Source organism: Ambystoma mexicanum, chromosome 10 (assembly GCF_040938575.1).
Source record: "Ambystoma mexicanum isolate Mex_15411 chromosome 10, UKY_AmexF1_1, whole genome shotgun sequence".
Taxonomy (NCBI): domain Eukaryota; kingdom Metazoa; phylum Chordata; class Amphibia; order Caudata; family Ambystomatidae; genus Ambystoma; species Ambystoma mexicanum.
Genome location: NC_090932.1, coordinates 288,712,975 through 288,740,929, shown reverse-complemented (window position 1 = coordinate 288,740,929; position 27,955 = coordinate 288,712,975).

The window sequence follows — 27,955 nt, the reverse complement described above, 5'->3', positions numbered from 1 at the left end:
AAGTGCATCACCCGGACTGGAGCGGCGATCACATAGCAGTAGGGAAGCGCTGTGCTGGATCACAAAAACTCCCACCCAGCCTCGGGGAGAAACTGCCCTCACCGCCCACAACTTTAGATCCTCCCCTAAACCGGAGCCACGGATAAAGTAAGGATTCCTCTGGGAAGGGAAATCTGGAGAGGTGAGCACACGGTCATAGCGAGGCTCCCTGTCCTGTTGCTGCTGGGGGGACACGCAGTAGCTGCGTAGTATAGCCTTACCCTGTGGCACCACCGCAGCAGTGAATTCATGCTAACTGGCGGACACAAACCTACAAGTAATCCCGTAAGGTGGATGCCAGTGTGTGCAGGGGGCACAGGTGAGGCACCTGGACAGACAACTGAGTGCCCTGGAAGTGGGGCTCACTGTGAGGGGCCCCATGTGGTCGGCCCCTCAGTTTAGGGACATCTGCTGCAGACTAGGAGTGTGGTGGACCGGGCAGATTCATGGGGATCCAGAGACCACAATCCCTTCCTGACAGGGGAAGCAAATCTGCCCCTTAATCTCTAAGGTAGGGCCTCCCTGATTAAAATGGTGCTACCACCCCGGTTTCCATACATTTAACTCAATGTCACACTGGCCCTACCTGGTGAATACTTCAAAGAAATAAGGTCTGCGACAATGAGGTTCATTTGGGTGGGGAAGCAGGACAGAATTTCGTTGGACAAGCTGACAGTGCCAATACAGGGAGGGGGCCTAGCATTACCCGAGTTTAAGACGTATTATAATGTGTCTCAAGCGAGCTTCCTTTCTTACTTGTTCGGGGAGAGGGAAGATTCGGAGGTAGAACGGGTGATAGCGACACCATCCCTGTTATGGTTGATTATTCTAACATCACCTGACAGGGCATCACAAGCTAGTAATATGGTGGGACTGACCTGTAGGGCGTGGATGCGCATTGAACATAAATCTAGGGGCAAGATCATTTACTCCCTGGAGTTACTGGTCATATACATACCCAGGATACCACTCACTAGCGAAAAAAGCTATGCCACTCTCATGAAGCGGCTAAGGGTGATGTGTTACAGGGACCTTTTCCCGACTGGGCGATTCATAACATTGGAGGAGATGAAGGCAATGGGGGAACTTAATGCCCTAGATGTTTTTTTATACTATAGGCTGAGAAACTCCATACAGCAACTATTCCCGACTTTCCTCACACAGCCAAAGGTGGCCCCTATATTCGACAAGGTAATTCAGGGAGGCCACGCCAATAGAGTGGTCTCCGCCATGTAAGCTATGTGTCTCAATGTCACAAGAGGGACAGCTGTATCATCCAGGGAAAATGGGAGCTCTCAATGGTATGTGGGATCTCAGATGAGACTTGGAGGTACTGTTGCGAGGGGACAAGGAAAGTGGCCATCAACGCCAGATATAAGTTAATCCACTTTAATTACCTACACCAATGCTACTATAAACCAAATCAACTTCATAGATTTTTTTCCAGATTGCGTTAGATGCCACAATATCACAGCAGATTTTTTGCATGCTACGTGGGGATGCCCTCCTATTCTGTCCTTCTGGGAACACGTTTTTGAGATATTGGGTGAGATACTGGGTGATAGATTGGAACAGAATCCGCTTGTAGCACTGCTAGGTTACACAGGCTCATACCAAAAGGGATGAGGAAATTTATAGGACTGCTTCTGCTTTTGGCCAAGAGACGGGCAGCAATGCTGTGGGGTGGAACACAATCTCCAAGGGTAGATCAATGGCGGGCAGACATCCTGTACTGTAATGACATGGACCTGAAATACAGTGGCCTACGACTGGTATAAATGATATATGGGTTCCATATATTAACCACCTGATGTCGCAGTCTCAGGAAGCCGGTGAAGGCTCATCACAACTTCCATGAAACTAGGAAACCTAAAATGGTATACGGGAGATAAAACCTGGTGAAACACAAAAAGGCAGATGCTTAGGATACTAGGATTTGGTTGAAGTGACATGTCATTAATATAATCTGTTATGTTAAGAACTGTGCGCACAAGTTTCCAGAGGATATAAGCAAAATGTGCTACACCAATTCACTGTAATGTATTTACCTGTGGGTGTTTGGGGTTGTTACTAATGTTGGCACTGCGTGTCAGTTGAGTTTAAAAATGCCAACAAAAAGAGTTAAAAACAGAAATATCAACAGAGTTTTCCCTTGGCTTGGGTAATGCGTGTTCGTCTTCTCAATAGCTTAAACTCTTCACTTTGTAAAAATGAAAATAATGTCACCTCTACATACAGTGTCAGATTCAGTCTTTCAGATGAAAACACAATTGGGCACATGTGACCTCTCTTTAAAGTAGATTTCAGGGTTTAAAGATAAAGAGAGAATTGTATTCCCACATAACAGCATAGGATAAAGTTCTTACTTCTTTGCAGAATTACAATTAGGCAGATGCAACCTCCTTTTGTTGTCGTTTTCAGCCTTTATAATTTGTAACTCATATATTATTACGGTTAGGTAAACGGTAATGATGTAGAAAAGCATTCCCTCTTCTTAATTAGGGACACGTGACCACTCTGTTGTCCAGTAGCAGTCTTTAAACATTTCAATGATGGTGTTAAATGACTTTAGCTTCTCACTCAGTGCTAGATCTTTCACAGGATATCCAAGCACTACGGTATGCAGGGATTTTAAAGACATTTTTTTAACAAAGCATTTTTTAACAAAACATACACAACGAAAAAATATCGACATTAAAAATACATATATGTGGTGGGGGTTGGGCAGGGGTTAAACTGGGTGCGGAGAGGGTTGGGTTGTATGCATAGGGAAACAGGATATTCATTGCTTGTGTTTTGTTAAAAAATGATTTATTAAAATGTTTTTGGTAAAATCACATAGAACCGAGTGCTACAACTCCATTGTTCATTCAACTAACAGCTTTCACTCGCATAGAATAATAAGCAAGTCACTAAGGAACTGGCTACAAGGTTTGCGCAGTGTACTAGAATGATGTGCTTCACTCACCGGCTTCATAGACAATGGTTTTGTGGGTTGCACTGCTTCCCCGACTTCCTCTACTACTTCTGCTGCTTCTGGCTTGCTCAGGACCCACACCCTTCTCCAGCATGGGTGTCCTTGAGTTGTTTTCCCTCCTGAGACCCTCAGCTTGCACTTCCATGGCTCTGCAATCGCTGCAATCAGGCTCACATGTGGAAAACTTTATCTCTTGCACGCCTTCCGCTGCGCAGCACCTGCACTTCATATTTTGGGAGAACAGGACTCTCTCAGAACTTGCAGGTAAAATCTGCTGTCTCCACGTTCCACCGTCCCTTCTGCTCTTCCACTTTCTTGTGATTTGCACGCCTTGTGCTTCTTCTCTGCTAGTACTACTACAGCCAACCTTCCAGCTCTGGTTCCAGCTCCTTCTACTCCTCCCTTCCTGAGGGAGCCTTTTATGCCTCACAGGTAAAACAATTGCCTTGAAGTGTGGGCAATTAGCCTTAATTGCCTTAATTGCCTGACTACTGCAATGGCTAGTAGGCCTAATTCCATGACTGCTACTCTGCATGCCTCTTCAGCCCTCTTCCTCCTCTCAGTACCTCTAGGATTCTGGGACTTGTAGTCTCTTTCGATAAAGTTAGGTTTTTCCACTTTTGAATTACTTGTAAGGGTAGATTGTATTCCCTTAAAACTTTTAACAGAGGGACTGTGTGAATTAGCTATGACAGAGTAAGATGTTTAGTGAAGACAACATTTCCATACTCCTTTCTATAGTACACTTGGGATTTAGTTTGTGAAACCAAAAAGGATCTTGCCTTGGTATAGTTTGCTCTAATTTTCTAACCTCAGGGTTCACAACCCTAGATCTTGTATAAAAGATTTTGAGATATTAAAATGGCAACAGGCCATGGCCTCTTTAGTTACAGTGGGAAGAATCTTCCTGTCAGAGGAAACAAATAGTGTCTCATCCCACAGAATCTTCTCACCACCCTGGGCCATGTCTCCTCCAAGGTGATCCTGCGTTAGTACACTAGTACACCACTCCTAGGGTTGGGATCTGGAAGCATCTGCTTTCCCAATGACACCTGGGAGGAGACCTTAGGCAGGGTTTCAGTGAGGGATCCGTAGGATTCTTCACAACTCCCTTCCCTAGAGTACAAGCCAAGAAGGCGGTATGGCCATCCAAGAACTACTTCAGAAGAAAGCTATCATAGCATTGACCAAAGAGGAAAGGTATGCATTCTATCATTTTTATGGACCCACACCATCAGGGAAAAACAGATGGATTATAGATTTGAAGATCCTGAACCGCAATGTGTCTTTGCAACATTTCAAGATGGAACATCTCCAAAGAATTATCCCTCAAATCAAGACAAGGATATCTGACAGCATTGGATCTTCAGAATTTCTACCTCCATATGGAAATCACATCAACAATTTGTCGAGACAAGGACCACTTCCAATTCAGAGCCCTGCCTTTTGGTCTGAAGTCAGCCCCTCAGGTCTTCACCAAGGTTCTGGGTCTGATTATAACCTATCTCCATCTCAGGGTATCATAATCTTCCCATACTTGACGAGTGGCTATTAACACCTCATCAAGAGAGATGCTGACACAGAAGGTAACCTTGACTTGCATATTGTTGTAATCTGTGGAATTTCATGTTTAATTTTAATGATTTTTATTGTTAAAATATATTGATTTTGATACAGATATCGACAAGTTACAGACTTTGAATAAAACAAGAACCATAAAGAAATGACATAGTAAATGATTCTGGTCACTTGTAATAGTATTTCTATATAGCTGAATCATTTGTTAAAATCACTTACGAATATAATATGAACTATAGTAGATATAAACCACATTAATATAACAAGTAGTATAAAATTAATAGTAGCACAAGTCTGCAAAGAGTGACTATATGTAGTGAATATAGAGATTAGGGGGGAGACGTACAGGGAGACAGACAAGATGCATATAAGAATCAGGAGGGTAGAGGATAGGGGGGGAGAATGGGTATATTGGATTATTTCATCAAAATTAAACTAATCATTTCAAACATTATTAAGCTCTAGCATTTCAAAATGAGTATGGAAATATGGATAATGATGCAAATATAAGGGTGTCGATTCATGTACCATGAGCAGTTGCATTAAAACAGTTAAGATACCTGGTGAAATAATACCATTTAGCATTATATTTAGGAATTGTGTTATGATTATTGGCCATGCACATCTCCAGTTTATGAGTGTTACAAATGGTATTCCACCAGATATTGGTAGAAAGCAAACTAGAGTCTTTCCAGTTAGCAGTAATGCATTTTAAAGCTATACAGATGAATAAATCATAAAGTCTAGCAGAGTCAGATGGGAAATAAGTTGTAATGGCTATACTTCCTAAAAATATGTTAACGAAGGAAAAGGGCACATCAACACAGAAGATACACTTAAGAAGCTTCCAAATTTCCTGCCAGAATTTAACAATAAATGAACATTCAAAAAACATATGCATATACGTGGCGGGAGATATGCCACATGACCAACATTTAGCATTATAATTCGGATTAGACCTAGCAAATTTGGCCGGAGTAATGAATGCTCTATGCATGAAGAAATAATAGTGTTGTGAAATATTTGCTGATACCGATATTTGTTTGATTTTAGCAAACAGACGATGCCATATTTCATCTGCAAACATGAAGCCCAAATCAAGTTCCCATTTCAGACGTATAGGGCAAATCTTAAAAGTTGAGGTGAGCATATTGTAAATTTTAGAGGCTCGAACTTCACCAACTATGGTAAGGTGCATTAGTCTAAGAGCATCTGGAGTAAGAATTTCATTGGAAAATTGGGCAAGTGCATCAAGGCAGGAATTAATTTAGTTGTTATAAAATTGAAAGTCCTTCTTAGGAATGTTAAATGTGATAGAGAATTGCTGGAAGGAAAGGATATACGGGTCATCTATAATGTGTTGGATGAATCTGATACCCTTTTGAATCCATGTTTTGCGGTTGAGGATCTTATTATTAATTACTATGTTCTTATTATGCCATAATAGTGGGGAAAGATGCTTACTTGGAGTTATAGTGTGAGGAAAAAGAAAGGTTTGTAGAGCTGAGATTGAAGCTTTAATAGGGTCTAAAATCTTTTTAGACAAATGTTTAAAAATGTATATCAATTCTCAATATTTACGGACCTAAACTACCAGATCCCTCCTTTTGGAATAATATCAAACAAATGATTTTGAAAAATGACTTCACCAACTTGATAATGTGTGGCGATGTCAATCAGGTTCTTGACCCTTTTTTGGATCGAAAATCCAGCTGCATATTTAAACCCAACAAAACTCACAAATCCTTTATAAAATGTCTAGGAGAAACAGGACTAATTGATTCGTGGAGGATATCTCATCCTTCACATTTGGCTTATACCTTCCATTCTCCCCCACACAACACATTGTCACGTATTGATTATATTTTTGCTACAAAGACTCTATCTGGATCCATTATAGACTCCAAGATAGCCAATATCATTATTTCTGACCATGCTCCAGTCATCACTTCCTTCTCCCTTACAGATATGAACAAAGGTTCTCCCAGATGGAAACTTAACAATTTTCTTTTAAATGATCCTAAATCTATTCAATCAATCAATACTTTCATTCAACAATACTTTAACGAAAACCAAGATCAAGATACCTCCACTGTCAATAATTGGGATGCTTTCAAAACGGCCCTCCGTGGTCACAAAATGGCCCTATCAGGCAAGAATAAAAAAATCAGGAAAAAATATCTTGATGATCTTTATTCTAAACTCACTATTGCAGAACAACACTATCATACTGACACTAATTCAGCTAATCTACGACAAGTCATTAAGATACGCTTTGAAATCAATAAAGAAATCGATGAGTTAGCTGCAGGTACCATTCTTAAATATAAAACTAAGATCTATCAAACTTCTAATAAAGCAGGCCAAATGCTAGCTTCTTATTTAAAAACCAAAAAAGAAAAAAATCAAGTCTCTCAAATTCAAGATAAATTGGGCAAGATGCATCATAGTTCTGATGAAATATTGGAATGCTTTAGAAAATTTTATACGGATCTATATACTCCAGAATGTGCTATTCCCAGAGAAAACATTGATTCCTTTTTAAACAACATCAGTAGAACCACCTACCCTGAAATTGATCTATCTCATCTAGAAAAGGACATCACTTCTATTGAGATTACCAAAGCCACCCATGGCCTAGGAAAAGGTAAAGCACCCAGCCCTGATGGACTATCCACAGAATTCTACAACACATTTTCTCAATTCTTAACACCTAAGCTCAAAAAACTTTTTTCATATTTCATTTCACAAACATGTTCCTCCGGATCTTTTTCTGAAGCTTTGCTAATCATTTTTCCAAAACCTGACAAGGACCCTACTCTTCCTAGCAACTATCGACCCATTTCCCTTATCAATATTGAAAGCAAAATTTTTGCCAAAATACTTGCCAATAGAATCGAATCCTCACTCCCAAGTCTAGTTAAACCAGACCAAACAGGTTATGTAAAAGGACGTAATATATCCTCTAATGCAAGACTCCTACTAAACGCCATCAACCTTGCAGCCAATGACAAAAAAGACACTCAAGACTATGCGGCCATTGCATTAGATGCGGAAAAAGCTTTCGATCGTGTTGACTGGAATTTTATGTTTCAAACTCTACGCTGGCATGGGTGTGGAGAAAAATGTACTTCACTGGTCAAACTTCTTTATTCTGCCCCCAAATCCGCTATTTACTTAAATGATCAAACGTCCTCCTCTTTTCCCTTACTAAGAGGAACGCGTCAAGGTTGCCCCTTCTCACCATTACTATATATCCTCTCTCTTGAACCACTTCTAGAATTAATAAGATCTAACAAAAACATCCCGGGAATTCAAGTCGGTGCTTCAATAAATAAAATAGCTGCATATGCGGATGATATTCTTATATTAATTAAAAACCCCAAACTTCACATTCCCAACCTCTTGAGTGTTTTATCGCAATTTGGTCAGGTCTCAGGATATAAATTAAATACGCAGAAATCAGAAATTATGCCCATAAATCCATACTGCCTTAAACATGATATTGTCACTTTTGGCCTCAAATGGTGCAGTAGCTCTGTCAAATATTTAGGTCTTCGTTTTGCCCCAAATATCCCTAATATGATCAAACTCAATACTGAAACACTACTGGGCACCCTCAAGGATCTAACATCCAAATGGTCTCCACTATACCTCTCCTGGTGGGGGCGCTTAGATACTATCAAGATGATGCTAACTCCCATAATACTATACTATTTGCAACTTCTCTCCGTCCCATTATCCCTTTTCTTTTTCAAATCCATTTACTCTATACTACTTAATTTTCTTTGGGGAAAAGGAAAAAGTAAAAGAATTGCTCTGACGAAACTGAAAGCCCCCTATGATATGGGGGGAGTTAGATTCCCTGACTTTAAGTCATATCACTATGCAATTCTTATAAAACAATCTCGTCAATGGTTCATGGATCCTATATCCGCTGATATCCCGACCTGGTGTACATTAGAAAAACAAGTAGTTCTACCACACGACATCTGTGGAATTTCTTATTAACTACACACAGTCATAGCTCCTTCCATCTCAGGATCTCCAGTGTATCAGAACAAGGTGCTGGAAAGAATCTGGGAGAGCAGTAATTCTCCATGGAGCTCTAAGGGACTTACTATCCAAAAAGAGAGGTTCAACAAAAGGCTTTCTCAAGGCTCTGGGATACACCTCTGGGATACACCTGGGATCTCGCCTCACAGATATACTTGGCAACATGTGGTTGGCTCCACATGAGGCCATTTCTGTTACACCTTCACAGTCGCGGGGACGAGAAGTCACAGAACTTCAAGGCCTTGGTTTCAGTCACTCGGAAAGTGAAACTCAGACTGCAGTTGCATTGGTGGCTACAAATAAGGAATCTCACAACCTTTCTGACTTCAGTTAGCAGCAGGACAAAATGGGGACTGTGTGGGACATTTTCTTGTGAAGTCAGACAGGGTGGTATGTGCTTTTGATGTCATATTAAATGTATATTTTGAATTACATCTGACTAGCTGTCTGGGCAGATCGTAGTGCAAGGTGTTGTCATTGATTTAGGTGTAGCTAAGTGAACTGGTAGTCCACTCACGGTGTATTTTACCAGTCGTAATGGGTTGGTTGATTGATGACTGCAGCTCCGCGATAGCACAACCATTGCGTGTGGGCCTGCAGCACTTTTCCAAGCATTTCCACACAGGGGCAGGGCACCAGGTCCTTTTACCACGGACGTGTTGCCCCGTTCCCCGTGTTAGTAAAACAACGAGTTGGGAGCATCTTACAACTTATACATTGATATAATGGGCTAAGGAACACCAAGATGTTGAAAGACTAGAAACACTAGAATTGATTTCTGTGTTTGGTTTACACAATAGGAAATTGGGTTGTAAACATATCCTGGTTTGGTTCAATCCCAGAAATTCTAATTTGAATGAACACGTCTAAAATGTTGTTAAAGGTTGTTGGGTACAGACACACCCAAATCACAATCAAATTCTGCAGATTTTTCTATAGTTAAGTCTGCATAGAGGTTTTCTCTATTTTTTGTTAAGGCTTTTGTTTTGCAATGTTTACATATGGAGATTGTATATAACATGATGAGATATTATATCATCAATTGTAGAAATAATACTACATAAGAGGAAGACTGTCCTCCTAGAGTGCCATGGGGTTACTTGTTGGCGACAACAGGTTGGTGGAATTAGAGCAGGAACTAGCCTCTTGGTACCACTGGAGGGAATTGGGAGCAGCCGGTCATGCCCTGCAATTTTTGTTGCCATACCTCAAAGGAAAGATGGTGTTACTAAGAACAATTTTTGTTGCCATACCTCAAAGGAAAGATGGTGGTACTAAGAACAGACAACTCGACCACGGTCTCATATATCAACAGTCAGGGGGGCGGTTACCCTCTAGTGCTCTAGGTCTCCTGACACAGGATCTGGGTCTTTAGGCAGGAATTGAATCATCTCCTATAACTGAAGACTGTTCACATAGGGGGTCTGGACAAGGTAGCAGCTGACAGGTTGAGTCGGGTGTTCCATTGCAGAGTGAGAAACAGGGAGGAAGTGTTGTACGACATTTGCACAAAGTTTGAAAAATGCCTGTTTGGACCTGTTTGCTCCTGTCAAATGTTCAAGTGGATTTGGGGTTGTTTTACTATGACTGAAATGTTCGCTACGGAAATGACTGCATGAGAAATGTAAGTTATACTTAATTGTTTGTACATTTCCCATTCGGACATCCACAGTAAAACAACCCCAAATCTATAGAAACCCTAACCCCCTCCCACACCATCAACCCCGCCCACACCCCTAACACATCTCCATCCCCATACTTACCTTTGATTCGAGGCACTGTGTCCCTGTGACGCTGGTTCCATTTCACTTTCGTGATCGGGAACTGGCGCTGCAGGGTCCTTTTCTTTTTTTATTTTGGTCTGGTCAGCTGCCGGGGTGTCCCCCACAACCACCACTCACTATACTTTATAGTATAGTGAGCAGGGTGTTGCGGGGGACACCCCAGCAGCCTTTTTTATTTTTTGGTCAGGTCAGCTGCGGGGGTGTGCTTCCCACAAACCCCTGCTCACTATACACCTCACCTCAAGATTCTGAAAGGAGTTCTGAAAATCGGGAACTCAGCGGCAGAGGTGATCCAAGTGGTACCACTCTGGCCACGCAGAGGCTGGTCCCCGCTTCTGCAGGAACTAGCAGTAGCCTCAGTAATTCTGCTTCCCAAACACCCGTGCCCGTTGGTGCAAGCAGAAGGAGGAGTTAGGGCAAAATAACCTTTTCTGAGGGGGGGGGGGGTTAGACGTTGACAGAGAGAGGTTGTAACTTAAGGGTGTCTCCCAGGAAGTAGCCATTTCCATTTAGAATTACAAGAGACCTTCTATCCTGAAGGCTTATGACAGGACTGGTGTACTAAGCAGGAGGTCTCCCCTATCCAACATCCTGTATCTCGCATCCTTCAGTTTTCGCAGCAAGGCTTTATTATAGGCGTGACTGTCTCCACCCTGTGGGCTCAATGGACAGCCATCCTCACATTTTGGGATATTGAGCCTGTTCACCACGCAGTCTTCAACTTGGAAAAAAGACTGCGGAAATGTTTATCTATAACCAGGCCTGCTCCTTTATCAGGGATTCCCTCCTGGAATCTGCCTCTGGTACTAAGAGCTTTGCAAACATCTCCTTTTGAACCTCTGGAAGACGATTCCCTGAAATTGCTGACTGTTTCTGGTGGCCACCACATCTGCAAGATGACAGGGAAATGTGTGCACAGATTTGTAAGGCACCATATCTCATTGTCCAACCAGATGTACTGTTTCCCCGGTGTGACCCGTCATTTCTTCCTAAAGTGGTCTCTAAGTTGCACATGTCTCAAGAAATTGTTCTTCCATCCTTTTTTTCCCTAGCCCATTCAACCCTGATGAAATTAACTGTAATAAGCTGGATGTGGTTAGGGCACTTTAGTTTTTCTGGAAAGGTCTCCAGAAATCTGCATCTAAGGCTGCCACTTTGTGTCTTTCAGAGGGTCCCGACTTGGGCATAAGGCAACCGTCCCCGGGGTTAGCCTTTGGCTTAGAGAAGCAATAGCTCTGACCAACAAATCTTCTGGTTCTGGGTCTGCCCCACCTCCAGAGTTCAGAGCAGTTGAACAAGACTATGGTAACTTCCTTGGCGTAGGCACTGGGGAAAACCATCCAAAATATTTGGATGGCGGCTACTTGGACTGACTAAAACACTTCCATCTGGCACTGTTGACTAAATTTACATAGACAAGAAGCTGGTGTCTTTGGGAATGGGGTTTGAGTGTTGTGACTCTGGAACTCCTCAGTCTGATGGTGACCTGTGGGGGAATAAATGGTGGTTGAAGGTGTGCATTGTACTGGGTGGTCTTGGTGTGGTTTGTTCTACGCCCATTCCGCATGTACAGTTTGTATTCCTCTAAAGTAAGTGCTGGGGGTAGGAAGAGGTAGATTGAGGTAATGCTGTAATTACTTACAAGTAATCATTGTCACTACTAGCCCTATTCTTTTTCATCATAGTACTCATCTCCCGTCCATCCGAGACTGAATGGGCCTACTCCAAGGAGGTATGTAAATGTATCCAGAATGGAGTGACAGTGCATTCGTTCCAAGGAGAGGTGGTGGGGTAGGGCTCCAGTCGAGGGTACGCGCGGGGGGGCGGAGTCCACCCACTTTATTCAGAGGGTGGACTCAGTCCCCCCACTAATGACCAGTTTGAATTTATGAATTAAAGATCACCTCGGGGATCAAACCGCAGTCGTCAGGTTTATAGGCCGGACACTTCACCACTGCACCACTGTCACCACTGCACCACTGCACTATATAACCTGATGAAAAATAACAAACAACTAAAGGTGAAATGTCCCATTTCAGTACTGCAAGACGCAAGGAAAATATTTATGTTGGTTCTTGGAGTTTAAAACATGCACATCTTTTAACGTTTACAAAAATACTTTTAGAGGAAAATATCCTCTCTTGGTTTTGTGTGTGTTGATTTTATGAAAGGCAAATTCCATTCGTCCTGTTCAATTTGGGTGGTTATGCAAAGCCAATTTAATGAAATGTGTATATTTCACCTTGATATGTTAATTTCTGATGATGTTGCATCCCATTGCGTTTGTTGATGAGTCCCCCCACTTTAATTTTTGGGATTTGACCCCTGTGGCGGGGCATGCAAAGGAGTAATAAAAAATGAACGATTCCAGCATGAGAGGTAAGGTTACCTCCAAAGTAAGTACTGTGACGAGGAAGAGGCGGACTAAAAGTCATGAAAACTTCCCGTAAGTAATCGCAGCATTTCCTGGCACATTCTTTATTTAGGCCAAATGAGTATATGTTACATATTTCACTTTAAGACCAGGCTCTCAAGACTCCCTGTGCCATGCGTGGGAAAGTCACCAAGGCATTGTATTATTTTTTTGTATTATGGGACTTTTAGAGTAGTACATTTAAAAGGGTTATATTATGTTATGTTGATTTATACCGCGCACTGATACCACCCAAGGGCAGTCTCCAGGCGCTCACAAGGCTCTGCAAGAAAGAGGATGGGGTTGCTTAGTGAGGGAAGAAAGATAGGATAGGTCCAGAACCAGGAGAAACTGGCGTCTGTGTTTGTTGGCTTGCAGATGGCTTTTTGTATCCGTACGGGTAAGATACAATGCCTGCTTTGTTTTCTGTGTGGCTGTTTGTTGTGTTGGGTTGTGTCTGTATTTCATGTGTAGATTGCTGGTATTTAGGGTTGTGCGCACTGGCTTGTTGTATCCATACGGCTAAAGTCCAATACCTGGGATGTTTCTATGTGACTGTCATGATTGGAGTGTGTATGTGTGCTTTATGTGTAGATTAGCAGGTGTTTAAGGTTGTGCAGACTGGCTTGTTGTGTCCGTACAGGTAAGGCCCAGTGTCCTGGTTTGTTTGTTGCAAGTGTATGTTGCTTGTGGTGGGTGTGTGTTAGGGTGTAGGCTGGCTAGCCCAGTGGGCGTGTATAGTGTTTGGGTGGTATATTTGAGGAAGTAGAAGCGGGGTGGCTAGTGCATTGGCTGCTTGCTAAATTCTTCTATGTGGCTAATCTAGACATTGATGTGATTAATCTTCACAGTTCTATCTAGAGGTGACACGTGGTTCAACTTCAAAATTCTATCTAGGTGTGACGCAAGGTTAATCTTCACAATTCTATCTAAGTGTGATGCATGGCTAAACTTTACAATTCTATCTGATTGGAGTGCATGGCTGAACTTCAGATTTCACTTTAAGTGTGATGAATGCATAATCTTCATAATTCACTCTGTGGCTAATCTACGCAGTCCTATCTGTTGTGACAAATGGTTAACCTCCACAATCCTCAGTCTGACACATGGTTAATCTTCACAATTCTATCCAATGTGACGCATGGCTAAACTTTACCATTCTATCTGAATGGGGCGCATGGCTGAACTTCACGTTTCACTTTAAGTGAGATGCATGGTTAATCTTCATAATTATATCTAAGTCTGCCGCATGGCTGATTGCCAGATATGGCAAACTAACACAATTGCCTAATTGCCGGATATGGCTTACTAACACAATTGGCCTAATTGCCAGATATGGCTGACTAACACAATTGGCCTAAATGCCGGATATGGCTAACATACAACTGTGGGCTACGTGCAGTAGACAACAAGCTTTTAGGTAATAAGTGTGGTGGGACAGTGTGATGGAGAGCAGTAATGGCTGTTCTCCTTCCCCGGACTTCTTTTACCTTGTCAGTCGGTGCTGGTTGTCGACTGTGCTGCAGGCGAATACTTGCAGGCATGGTCTGGAGCTGCTTCTTTCGGAGTTGCCCTTTGCCTTCGGCACTTCGCTGAAGGGGCTGGCCTAGGGAAGGTGTTTTAGAAGGGAGGAAGGGCCAATAAGCGGAGGGAGGGAGGGCTAAACAGCGGGATCAAAGGAAGAGGAGGAAGGAGTGAGGGGGTCGCAATAAGGCAGAGGAGAGGGCCTACAAATGTTTTTCCACACAAAAGGCACTAGGCCAGCAGATTAGAGCAGGCAGGCAGGCAGCAACCAATGCAGCAAACTCAACACTCAAGGCTGGATGGCAATACTGTTGAACAATGAGACCCTCACTGAGTTCCTAGTGGTCAACAAGGCCCAATCACATGTCGGGGTGGGCTAGGCTGGGAGGCGGGTGGGTTGTGGATTGAGAAGTCTGGAGGGTTGGTGAGGCTGGGCAAGAGAAATGCCACTGCAAGCACTGAGCGTGTGCTGTTTAAGACAGCAAAAGTGCAGATGAACAAGTCGCAGATCCTAATGCATCAAACTCACGACTCGAGGTTGGATGGCATTAATGTCGAGCTGTTGTCGAGGGCTGAGACCATCACCAAGTTCCTGGTGGCCAGCAAGGCCCAATCACGGGTCGGGTTTGCTGGGAAGCGGGCAGGTTGTGGATTCAGCCGTCTGGCGGCTTGGGGAGGCTTGGGAAGGAAAATGGCACTGCAAGCACTGATCAAAGGGATGTTTAAGACAGCAAAAGTATTTTAAATGCACACAAGTGCAGATTAACGGGTGGCAGACACTAATGCAGCAAACCCACCACTCGAGGGTGGATGGCAATCACCTTAAAGGGTAAAAACTTCAATACAATTCTCAGAATTCCAAGAAGAAAAAAACGGTTTGGAAAACGTTCTGACGTCTAGCCTGCGGAAACTTGATAGCCATATTTAAGGTGTGTTCATTTCTGTGACGTCAATTCCCACTGTATATGCTAAATCTCCATCCCACTTTCTTTTTAGGACTTGTTCACTGAACATAAAAAAGGTCCCAACCCAATGGCTCATCTTTCCTAGCTCTATTCAATATCTCCTCTTGATATGGCTATTGGCAACGTTTGCCGTTTGTGGTGGCCAAAGTTCACTCACTAAAGTGTACTGTGCACGTGTGCTCATTTTCAAACTCTAACAGTATGCAGAGCTCCGTATACTAGACTCCTGTTTGCGAAGTTTTTGATTTAAAAATAATCTTTGTATTGCAGATATTTTTTTTCAGTGATGACTACTTAAAGAACATAATTTAAAAATAGAATGTGTGGGTCGGTCACTGCTCTGATGGCATTAAAGAGGGGCTTTGCAAGAAAACCGTCTGACACCCAACTTTAAAGCGGGGTTATTAATAGTCTTGTAAAAGGAGCAGCCCATCTTAATTTAGACTACGTTTTATGAGTTTGGAAGCTGCCCGGGGGTTGCCTGCTCGCCGTGGAGCTTCCTTTCTAAATATAAAACACAACAACTGTTTTAAGCTTTCCAGGAATAAGTCGCGCACACCAGAAATAGGGTGACCAGATTTTGAGATGAAAAACCAGGACAGCCAACAACACAAAAGAAGATCTACCCCCTCACAGCCCGTTCACCAACCCTTAAATCGAACCCCCCCCCCTAGCCCAGCCCCCAACAGTATTTCCAGCACTGCTCTTGCATATAAATTGCCTGTTTTGACCGTGGATATAAGCATAGCTAATTGAAAGGAGCTTTTGCTTTGATACATATTAGAGTTTGCTGTCCATCGTCTTGGTGGGCACTCACTTAATGGTGAGACTGGTACCTGTAAGGTTTGTGGTTCGAGCCCAGCTTACCATGGCAAATTCCTCAGTGTCGTATAATGTTTTTTACTTTATTATTGTTTCCGACCCTCCCGTCCCCCAAAACCGGGACAGGGGTTTCAATGTTACAAGCAGTTAACTCTCATTTAAGCCTGAAAACACCCAATTAAGGACTGCTGTGAGAATGAGCTGCCTCCTGTCCCTCTACCCTTCCAAGCACTCCCCTGGCTTGCATGTTTTGTTTTGTTTTAATATTTGTAATTTGCGTCAGACCCGAGGGTATCAGGGCACAGAAGGCATCAAGATGGCTGTTCAGCTTAGGTTACATTGCTGTGTGGTCACAGATACAGACATTTTATACAAGATGAGTTATAGCAATTAGACAATATAATAGGATTGGTAAGTACTAACCCCACATCACGAGTTCAATTGCCTAAAAGTGTATGCATACGAATACAGGTGCTAATTGTGAAATGCCTTGTAATTGCCGGGCCTTTGTTAACAGGGAAGTCTAGGCGCCTTTACCATCTATGTCCCGTTCTGTCTAATATTAACACAAGGTACTAGTACGTATGTAGGTTGGCCTGTAGGAAGGTGTGAATGAATTAAGGTCCTACCCCTGGTCCAAACCTAAGTACCCCTTTGGGGTAATAGCATCTACATATAATTAGTATCCATCATAGTACAACACATCAAGGATAGTCATGCAAATTATTGTAAGTTAAAGACAAAACTTTATGTGCAAACATCCGTACAAATACAATCAATAAAACATTTACAAGGTTACATACATATGAAAAACAATCCTTCTTAGTATAAATCAGAATGCAAAATTGCTAAACAGAAATCATGAATGTTAGATAAAAAAGAAAGAAGGAAAAATGGAAAAATCAATGAGACATAAACCAAAATAAGGAAATATTTCTCCCAATGTAGAAACATCAACACTGGAAAAAGGTAACAAATACTTTTTTCAACATTATATGATCATAGTAAGTATCAGTAACACCCCAGTGGGAATATTTGTTCATACACCAATGGGGTGGGGTCTGCCTAGCCACGGCTCTATAGGTCAGCCAGGTCGAGTCAACATAGCCCCAAATTTCAGGGTGTTGTGGCCGAAGCCCGGTCGGCTCAATGGTGTTGCGCTCCTGTCCCAGAGTGAGGGCGAAGAAGTAGCAGGAGTTATTCACTGGGCAGACAGGAGTTGACCAGACTCTAACAGCATCTAGGTCCCATGAAGCAGCCTTCCTGTTATTAGACTCACCGTCTTTGTTCATGCAATCTCCTGGGTTCTGCGACGTTTTCACTTTGCAGTCTAGCTCTAAAGAAGGCATATCTCATTGTAGGTATTGTTGGGGGTCGCCCACCATGTTCGTCCGGCAGGTGCCCCTGGGTGCTATCTCTGTGAGCACGACACAGGCCCACTATGTGTGGTGGTTTGGGGCCTGCCCTGGACATCCGGCAGCCCCCTCAGCATTATGGACATCAACGCAATGGGGGTGGGGCACATCCTGCCAAGCCCCTGACCGTGTGAACCTCGGCTGCCATCCTGGCAGGCGGGTCCCACGGCATCAGGGCATACAGGCCTGTGCCTCCACGTGGAGGCCTGCGGCCTACATCAATAAGGAGACACGGACTCAGTCGTTCCTCTTTGGGAGTCTGCAGCCGTTCTGTCTCACGTGCCTGCAGGGCCTCCTTTTATTAGCTTGGTCCATGACAAAGTCATGGACCCTCTTAAAGGGGCCATACACGTGAGGAAAACACATCCCCTTAAAGGGGCAACACACACAGGAGGGTCCCACCTAACACTCCTCCTTTTTCATAATAAACAAACAAACAGTGCTGAGACATACAGGCATCCCACCTGTTACAAAACAATAAAATGCTTGTCGGTTTAGAACTTGTGGGGTAGGCAAATAATAAGATACGCCACAGCCACATACTTAGCTTGCTCAAACAGCTACAGACATGACATATACTAACCCATTTCTAAACTCCCTCAGTCGGTGACAGTCGTGGTCGGTGAGCTGCCGGAGGAATATAGGCAGGTCCACCACAGTTTGCACAACCCTTTATTAACCTGGGGTTCGGAATGGCAACTACACAAACACCGCCCTGGCTGGCGGCTGGCACTACCTGCACACCTCGCAACTGCGGGATCACAGCATCACCTTATTGTTCTTTACTGAGACCACTTAAACATGTAGTTACTATGCAGGTTCACAGCATCAAAACACACAGGATTACTGAGTCCTCTTTAAGCAATTGCAGGACAGCAGGAAGCTTGGTCGTCCTCCATCCGCGTCTGTTCAGGAGTCACTTCCCAAGTCCAGGTCCATTGATGGTGCAGTTCACGGCCGGCAAAGCCACACCTGGCGGGTGCCAGGGGCCACCTCGGCATAGTCCCTTGATGTTCAGAGCAGAGCAGCGAGACGCCGTTTGCAGGGCATCCAGGCTGCTCCATGTGCTGTTGATGGGGTGCGGGTTGAAAGAACTTTGCTCACCCCTTTCGTCAGCGATGTTCTCCCGATCTGGCACATCTCTTTCCTCCCGGAGCACAGGAGGGCGCACAAGCACTCATGATGAGCTGCAACCCACCTCTCGACTGATGCACTGAATTTTGATGTCGGGGCCCAGGGCTGCCTGGTTAATTAGGCAGACACAAGTTGTCGACTGAACTCAGGGGTCCGGCAGGTATCCCCCCGAAGCCCTGTTTAGCCTGGTCCTTCGATGGCATAGCTTGCAGGGTGTCATTAGTGATAGGCAGCCAGGGTGTCCTCAACGGCAGGCAGTCAGGGCCACCACCCTGGTAGTGAGGCGTACGATGCGTGGAGGGCAGTGCGCTCATGTACCCGGGACTTGGAGTCCTGATGTGATGCTGGCGAGTCAGCTCTGCACCACAACATGTGTTGACCCGGAATGAGCAATTACTCACATTCCCCTGGATGAATCGGGCACATCCCGACCCACCTTGCATGTTGGTGCCTGCGGAGTGAACTTGCCTCCTCATTTCTGCTCTGGTGTGGAGAGCCTTAAAGTTGCCCCCTCCCCTTTAGCACGCCTTCTTGAAGCACCGGGGTATGTTTGCCCTCGCTGTACTGCTCCAGACTGGAGCATGTCATCACTTTCCTGGTCAGTGGCAAACAGGCGGGTAGGCAGGGCCCCTGGAGGACAGGCTGGATGACTGCAGTGACTCGGTTGGGGCCACTTACACCGCAAGCAGGTTGACTGTGGTGGAATTGTGTTGGGGTCGCCTGGTGCCTGGGACTCCCGGCTGCAGCAGAGGGGTGCCCTCTGGTTACCCGGCGGTGCCGAGCGCCTATTGTCCAATGCATGGTGGGAGCTACTCTTTCTGGACACCCGGTGGCACGTAGCACCTCTTTCCCGGTGCTGGATAGTACTGGTGTTGCAGGTGCGCAACGACATTCGGTCTTCCGGAGTGCCCGGCAGTGCACCGTGCGTAGATCGCAGGACGCACCACTGCCTCGGCCGGGAGCCCTGGGGAGCATGAGGGTGGAGTCCCCACCCCACAGGTGTTGCGGTCCTTGTTGGCGCTGGTGCAATAGGTCTGCTTGGTGTTTTTATGCTCAGCACCGGTTGTGCCCCAGGATCATCTGCTGGGGCGTCTCTGGCACAGAGTAGCCACCTCCATTGCCCCCCGGATCCTCGCTGGGACTATTTCGCCCTGTCATCCCGTGTGCCTTAATCATCGGTTCCGGCGGAGCAAGCATGCTTTTTTCTTTTGTGGCATGTCGACTGAGAGCAGTTACACACGGGATGGGCTGCTGGCAACCCTGCAGGGTTAAGGCAGTGGCAAACACTGGAGGGGAATGCAGCAGAACCGTCACTCGTGATGCCGCCATCAAACTGCACCCCCTTACCTGATTCTCGCCTTTCATGTTGGCAGTCCGTTACTATGCCGCTACGCCCTTCCTCAGCTGGAAGTGAGTCATTCCATGATCATTTTCTTTGACGCACACCTCCACCCAAATTCACTTCTGGGCCATATATCTGTGGGTGAGAGGTTGTTGCTAGGTACAGACAAACAGTGTTTCTGGTGAGCAAACTTGCAACACGCTCTGCATCCCAGCTGGTCATCCCGACGCACCTGCCACTCGGCAGGTAGAGGAAGGAAAACCGCAACCTTACACCAGAGTACCCCCTGGCTTTTGAGGAGCCAGGAGACACACATGGAGGAGACCACATTTCCCTATCTCCCCCCATCTGCACCGTCGAGGCCTGGGATCAGCGCAGGAGCCACACTCCCGCTCTCACAATGGAGCGGCAACCTCACTGCTAATGGGTCTGGGGTCACCGACCCATGTCCATCTTTTGTTCATCTTTTCCATGCTCCGACTTGGAGCCCGTCATTCTTCAGCGCCATTGGTGGGGCCCAGAACTCTCCCTTTTCGTCTGGCCTGGGACGCCTCTATTGCTCCCGACATGCTTGGGCATGGGGTAAGGGTGGGGGAGCCAGCAATCACCCATACACTATTGTCGTGGCTGCGGCCGCTATGTTCTTTCGATGTAGTAGGGCAAATGAGCCCACCCCTTTTCTTTCTTTATGCGGGCGGGCTGCTCCTTGGGGGCTGAGGGCAGACACCGCAGGAGACCTGCGGCCGCACAAGAGCTGCGGGCCGGCCCTCTTTGTCTGGGCGGGTGCTGCATTCCAGGTGTGGACGGGCGCAGCCGCTCTCCTGCCTTGGCTGGGGGCAGGCGCTCTGCACCGGATCATTTTCCTTCTGGCCTCTGAGCCTCCTCTCACTGCCACGGGCCCAGGGTCACCATAGGGGCTCCGGCGGCGGCTCACCGCAGTACGGTGTCGCCGCCTTCATGGGCACTGTCACAGGGCTGTCCATCCACTCCCCCCGGCCGCACGAGCACCCTTCACCGAAGGCCGCGGCCGGGGAAGGCTCACCAGCGAATTCCCTGATAGATGCTGTGTGCGTTCCGCACCAGGGACAGCTCCTCCTCCATTACTCGTGGCAGCGGTGTGTGCCGCCCGCGGCTTACCTCCCCACAACAGGGGACAGCTGATCGCTCCTCTCCTCCAGTGCAGGACGTTGCCTCATACGCGACATATGCACACCTCCTGAGGTGGGCGCTACTCCTCTTGGTGGGGGAAGGGCAGCTCACCTCCCTGATGCAGCAGATGACTGCACCTTTTATCGCGGGTAAGGCCGCGGGGCAGCCCTCTCCATTGTTGGAAGGGGTTACATCCTCCCCCGCTGCACACGCATTCTCCTTTCTTTAGTGGCAGGATGCCGCCTCACCGCAGGGTGGCCCGGGCCTTCACCGCAACACATATGGTGGGGCTCAAGCCAATCCTGGCAAGCGGTGGGGGTCGGGCACTGCACTTCTTGCTCCTCACCTTTACTGGAGTCCATGAGAGCCGCAGAGATTGCACTTCGTGTGCTCGTCATCATCACTCTTCCTTTTCCTTCTGAAAGAGCGACTTCCTCGTCGCCATTGTTGGGGGTTGCGCACCATGTTCGTCCGGCAGGCGCCCCTTGGTGCTACCTCTGTGAGCACGACACAGGCCCACTATGTGTGGGGTATTGGGGCCTGCCCTGGACATCCTGCAGGCCCCTCGGCGTTATGGACATCAACGCCATGGGGGTGGGGCACATCTTAAAGGGGCCATACACGTGAGGAAAACACATCCCCTTAAAGGGGCAACACACACAGGAGAGTTCCACCTAACAGGTATGCCTTTCCGATATTAGCAATGTCAAAAGTTGATGACTGTGTTCAACGTTTTTGCTTGGAGGGAAATAAGAGCTACAGTTTCTCTGTTATTGTGTGTTAACAGGCCGCTTCCGCCCGTGCCTTCGTTGTGGGAATTAAACCTCTTTATAAAGGGGAGAAAGGGGTTGTGTGTTGGTCTTTTCTGCTGGTGTAGACCATCTGTGTAGACTATTTGGGAATGCTTCTATAAGTTCAGTATGAGGTTTCTTCCTGTAGGGGCAACCAGTGGCCACTCAGGGAACGTTCCAGTTGAGGTCCCCATGGAAGCTTTGATGAGGGAAGCAACAGCGACCCCCAAGGGCAGCTAAGAGTATGGCAGGGCCTTAGTGTTCATAGTGATTGAGCAGATGGACACCCCACCACCTATTCTTAAACATGTGAATACTGGTATTTGAAGTGTGCCTTTATATGTTTACTTTCGTTTTCTGCGCACATTGCCAGCCATGCAGCAGTACACAATCACTTTACTTCCCCTTTGGTATTAGGCCCCTGTCCATCGAACAAACACATTATAGTCTATCTTGACACAAGCAAGGGGCCTTCTGCCAACATTTACTTTCTACATGAAGGTGCTAGGCTTTTTAACATGTAACTTGACCCTCCCATTCTTCTGCCTTCTTTAACCAACGTTCGTCTCTATACAAGTTCCATTCTTGGACTGGGCCACGATTGAGTCCGGCTTGGCAGTCACCGAATATGCATTTTGTAATCGGACCTGTGGTTCAGTTAGGGGGGACAGCTTTACAAAATGGTTTCACAGGGCACTTTACATGTGGTAGCCCATCAGAGACGTGTGCAGGTCCATGTGGTCTCATTCATGCCCCTATCCCATCCACATTTCTGGTCACATTAGTGGCAGGTGGCATTTTAACACATACACAGCACAAAATATAAAACTGTAGGACCATTCTACATGCAGGACACCCATTTGTTGGAGCTCTGTCCAGGCCCTGTGGGGCAAAATATATGCAAACGTCCTAATTTGAATATCAGTCTTTGAAATTTCAAGGCACCATGGGAAGTGGCATAGCAATAAGTGCCATGAGTAAGTTGATTGGGAAATAACTGTGTGGTGTGAAATACATGAATGACCATATTATTATTATATATGAAGCCACTACATAGTCATTAACCCATGAGTTTTTTAATAATAGCATATAATAACATAATATAATAACATACGCTGTGAACTGAATTACTTTCAGAGACTCTAGATAAAACACATTGCGATTAAATAATTTACCCAGGATCAGACAGTTGGTTAGGGGGTAAAAATGGGATGTGGGCGATTTAAGCAGCTGACCACATATTGACCGCACAATCACTGTACTTCCCCTTTTGGTATTAGGCCCTTGTCCATCCAAACAACCAATGATAGTCTTATCTTGATACAAGCAAGGATCATTCTGTCAATGTTTACTTTCTACATGATGGTGCTAGGCTTTTTAAAATCCACGTTATTGACTTGACCCTCCCATTCGACCGCCTTCTTTTAACAACCTTCATCTGTTTACGTATTCTATTGTTGGACTTGGCCACGCTTGAGTCTGGCTTTCGATTCTCCGAATGTGCTTTGTGGAATTGAACCTGTGGTACAATGTATAGCCATAATTGGGCAAATAGGCCTCCAAACTTCTAGCATTGCCCGAGCACATTCATTTTACAATCCTCCAAAACTGCTTTGAAAACACAATCCATTTTATCACACCACCTTACATCATTGCCCCTCTTCTCTCTAACGAATTATGACCCACATATTTGGGCTAACATAGATGCATACTAATACCTTTCTCCCCTTCTTGCACCCCCATCCCTTTGTTCGTAACATCTATTCTATGCGTTCACATCGTCTTATCTTCCCCTGCTCAGTCTCTTTCCTCCAGCAGACTAAAGTCCAGCCTACCTTGACAGGAACACAACACCCATTCTACAGACAAGGTTAGGTGTTTCAAAACTACTGTAGTGGTTGTTTGGCAAACCACAAAACGCTATGAACATAACTTACACCAATGTCGAGAAACTGCCTAGTTAGAGTAACATTCCCAGGTTCCGTAATGAGCAGTTACTATAGTATAATAGTCTGTTATCCGCAGTTACTACTGCAGTGCTAGATTCCATTACGTTCAGTTAATATAGTAGAACCAGATGCAATGTTGTCCAGTTAGCACAGCATGCACAGATTCCATTATGTCCAGGTAGCAAAACAGTGCCAAATTGAATGATGACCAATTAGCAATGACCCACCACATTCCATTGTGCATAGTTAGCACAGAAAGCCCAGATGCTAGTTTGCCCTGCTAGGTAAGCAGTGTCAGTTCCCATTATGCCCAGTAAACATAAACATTTACAGTTCCCATTATGCCCAGTAAACATAAACATTTAGTGTACCATTTTGCCAATTTAGCATAGGCCAGCTTTCATACTGACCTCTTAGCACTACAGTGACCGATTTCATTATGCCCATTTAGCAAAGCAATGTCAAGATCTGTTAAATCCAATTATCAAAACAGTGGCAGGTACTGTTCTGCCCATTTAGCACAGTAAGCAATATACTATTATGTCTGGTTAGCGCAGCAGTGCCAGTTTCCATATAGGTTACATAGCACAGCAAGATCATATTCCATTATGCCCAATTAGTGGAGCAGTGCCTAGTTCTGGTGTTCCATTAGTGCAGGAGCACCCATTTAATGGCCATGTAGCAGAGCAGCATTAGATTAGATTATGCTCTATTAGCCCAGCAGTACCAGATTACATTCCTATTATCCCCAAATTGCACAGCAGTGGTAAAGTTCATTATGCCACGTTTGCATAGGAGGGTCAAATCTGACTATGCCCAGTTAGCATAATAGTGTCTGATTTTACCATGGTCAGTTAGCAGTGGCAGCTTCTATAATGGCGGATGAGCACAGTAAGGCCCAATTCAAGTATGTTCAGTTATGACAGGGCAGATTCTAGTATGCCCAGTTCCCACAGAAAGGCAAGCTTCAAATACGTCGAGTTACAGAGGAAGGTCTGCCTACAGGCTGCTCAGTTAACATAGTTGGGTATATTTCATTATGCCCTGTTAGCACGGTAAGGTCACATTTGAGTAAGCCAATTTAGCAGAGTAAGGCTACATTCCATAGGTACTTTTAGCACATATAGGCATAATCTATTATGTCAATTTAGCAGAGTAGTGCCAGATTCTAGTTTGCCAAGTTAATGCAGTAAGGCCCCATTTAAGAATGCACATTTAGCAAAGCGAGACATGATTCAATAGACCATGGTTTGCACAGAACGGTCAAATTCCATTATGCCAAGTAAACAAAGTAAGGAAAGAGCCCATTATGCACAGTTGGGTAGTAATGGCAGATTACACTTTGCCCAGTTAGCATAGTAACCGCAAATTCCAGAATGCCTTATTATACCAGGAAGGCCAGATTGCATAGGTATAGTTTTCACAACAAAGGCACATTTATGAGGTCCAGTTAACATGTAAGGTCATGTTCTAGTATGGGCAGCAAGGTCAATAATACAAGATTCAATTTGTGCAGGTATTACAGTAAAGGCAGAGTTCAGTATGACAACTACGCACACCGAAAGAGGACATTATGAAGGTCCAGCTAGTGCCATGAGGCCATATTCTACTACTCCCAATTAACACACTTTTAAGCAGAAAGAGCCAGTTGCGGAAGACGCATGTGTCTGCACTCCTCACGCCTCCTCTGGCTCAGATCACGGCCATTGACAGTGCCACCAGTCAGCCAAAACTAAAAAGGCGCTGGACCTTTCAAAAAAGATATTTGGAGAAAAAGAAAGACTACACTGATAAAGCTTAAAACAAACCAATGGAACTATTTCTAATTATCCAAACGTTTATTTTCTTCTTAGTGGACACAGGAAGAAGTTGCTCTGTCTGAACAACTGTGTGAAACGTTTTTAGCAATTGTTTCGTCAGTAAATTCAAAGGCATTTAACATGAAATTGCCAGGGGCGCTCGAGGTCTCATCTCAAAGGAGCCAAATGCTCCAGCAACGGATCAGACTGAGGGCCTCATTACAAGTTTGGCGGTACTAATGGTGATAATACTGCCAAAATGAAGTACTGATAACGCAGGTGGTAATTGGTGAGCATCCCCCTCACTGTGAGTTTTTTATTCCCTGTTCTGAATTCTGTAGAGGTGTTCCAATACCAATAATTCACAGACACAGGAAACTATTTAGGTGAGTTTATTCCGGGAGACCCCAGGGCCCATCTCTATCGTTCACCAACCTGTCCTGGTCTCCCATTCCAGAAGGTGACCTCGTCATGGATTAGGTCTGCCTACAGGCTGCTCAGTTAGCATAGTTGGGTATATTTCATTATGCCCTGTGAGGTCACATTTGAGTAAGCCAACTTAGCAGAGTAAGGCTACATTCCATAGGTACTTTTAGCACATATAGGCATAATCTATTATGTCAATTTAGCAGAGTAGTGCCAGATTCTAGTTTGCTAGTTTGCCTACATCTCTAAGGCAACTAGCAGGGATCGACATTTAGGTTGGATAAGGATAAGTTAAAAGCAGCTCCTGAGTATCCGGCATTAACCACTGAGCAGGGACTACCACTGGGAAACGTGGAGCTAGAATATAGCACCCCACAAATCTAACTTCTGCATAGGATGCAAACGTATCATTTTGTCCGTTATGTATGACCCCTTAGATGTGCTCTAATGCTTATTTATAGTGCCTCACACACACTGAGTGTCAAATGGTTGTGTTGGTTGGCATCAGTTCGCCCGGGGAACCAAAAGTAGCTCCTGTTAGATGTTGGTATCAAAGAAACCGGGCTCTTTTAGGCTACACACAGGAGCTAAATAGCTCCCAGCTCCACCCAGTTTTGAACCCTGAACTATTATACAGAGATATCATTATGTTACTATTTAAAACTGCAACACCTCTTTCCCTATACACTTCAACACAACTATGGAAAATAACAGATTTAAAACAAAAGAACAGATTTACCACAGAAGGAACATAACATGATGGAAACACAATTGATGTCCTACAGAAGTGAGGTACATAACACAACCATAGAAAAACAACCAGACTTGAAACCGAAAACATGCATAAAAAAGCTAATCAAGATAAGAGATGTACCCTCTGTTACAAACACATGCAATCCCTCAACCTATGTGGCATATACTTGCTTCTGCTTGAACACTGTAACCCACTTCCCTTCAACACACTCACACTTCCCTCTGCAACTAATCCAGAACAGGACTGCAAGACTTATCCTTGGCCTCAAGCCCAGAGAATGTATCTCTCCAGACCTGAAATCTCTCTATTGGCTCCCAAATTTAAGATCCTCTGCATTGTCCACAAGGTTTTTGGGGGCCGGGCCCAGTGCTACATTCAACTCTCTCTTCCAAAATACCTTCCTCCTCGCACCCTTCGCTCTGCTGCCTCCAACTCTCTGAGGGTCAGAGGCTTCTCCAGGCAGAGAATAGGCAGTAGAGCTGTCTCTGCTGCAGGTGCCTCCCACTGCAATTGTGGATCACTGCAACAAATCTATCTTCTACCTCGGGGGGTGTGGATAACTATGCCCCCCACCACTGCTCTTGTATCTCAGGGCCTGTGTGCACTGTGTTACTCCTAAATTACTCCTAAATTACTCCTATGGACACACTAACATAAGACACAAAGAAAACACACGAATCAATTCAACAATAAAAACACTTTTATCCATACACAGCAATGCATGATGTAAACACTACTATAATGCAAATCTCGAATTTGCACCTTTTATGCTTTTGGTGCAAATCTAATTTGCAATGCAATAACTGTAAGCCGTTCAGGCTTCTAATGCAAGCAATCTAATAGCAACTCTAATCCACACCATTCCTCTCCAATCCACACCATACTTCACACTCTTTCTCTAAGACAAACCCTGTCTGATTACCCCATCTATCATGTCACCCAAAGCTCTGTGTGAGTGTGTTCTAATTTCCCTTGCATGTGTCTTATTCAACAATACTCCCCTTTTGCTCTGTGTTGCTCTGTCTCTCCTCTCCAGGT